This window comes from Ctenopharyngodon idella, chromosome 17 (assembly GCF_019924925.1).
Source record: "Ctenopharyngodon idella isolate HZGC_01 chromosome 17, HZGC01, whole genome shotgun sequence".
Classification (NCBI taxonomy): domain Eukaryota; kingdom Metazoa; phylum Chordata; class Actinopteri; order Cypriniformes; family Xenocyprididae; genus Ctenopharyngodon; species Ctenopharyngodon idella.
Window position 1 is genome coordinate 29,178,185 of NC_067236.1, and position 944 is coordinate 29,179,128.

General features: G+C 38.2%; 1 non-coding gene across 1 annotated transcript; it reads right to left on the minus strand.

The window, feature by feature from the left end:
- Positions 1-201: 201 nt before the first annotated feature.
- Positions 202-284, minus strand: trnal-uaa (transfer RNA leucine (anticodon UAA)). The gene has a single exon. It is a non-coding gene; the product is annotated as a tRNA-Leu (tRNA).
- Positions 285-944: the final 660 nt, after the last annotated feature.

Sequence of the window (944 nt, forward strand, 5' to 3'; positions counted from 1 at the left end):
AGACCCTCACATTTTAACTTACCCATCTAGGTTGCGATTTCAAATGCTTAATTTGTGCTTAAACATCAAACATTTTTATTACCAGAGGCTCGTTTCAGAAAGGAGCATAAGTGAAAAGGAGAGGGGTCCAGAACTTGTCCATCTATGCTATAACTTCAAATGCTTACTTTGTCCTTAAACATCAAATTGAAAAACTCACATTACCAGGAATGGGGTTTGAACCCAAAAGGACATTTGTCCACTGGATCTTAAGTCCAACACCTTAACCACTCAGCCATCCTGGTTGGAACAACAGATAACCTTTTGAACTTACCATCTAGGTTGCGATTTCATGCTTGTGCTTAAACCTCAAACCTCATTTTTATTACCAGAGGCTCATTTAAGAAAGGAGGATAAGTGAAAACTCTGAGTATGTTAACCCTGAACTGAGGGAAACTGGGTTTTCCATTTCAGAATGGGAGGTATATCAAACTCGTGAAAGCAGTGTAAGTGAAGCCTGTTTCTGAAAGGGCGGTAACTTATCCTCAGAGTCGGTTACCATGGTAACTTACTCTGTGAACCTAACCTGGACAGGAGCAGGTTTTCTTCGGTAAACCTAGAGTTTCTTTCAGTCTCCTTTTTAAAGCGTAAGCGATGTTTAAATATTTCATTCATTCATTCACACTGCAAAAATGATTTTCTTACTGAGTATTTTTGTCTTATTTCAAGTACAAATACCTAAAAATTCTTAAATCAAGATGCATATTCTATATAAGAAAAATGATATAAGATTTAGTCTTGTTTCCAATTAAGTGCATTTTACTTAAGTGACTGCAGTGTGCTTACAAAGGATGAAATCCACAGTGCCATCAAGCAGTTAAAGAACGGCAAGTCTGCAGGTCTGGATAGTATATCAGCACAGGCGCTATAAGCTGACATAGAGGCCAGTGTGGAGCTGCTTCATC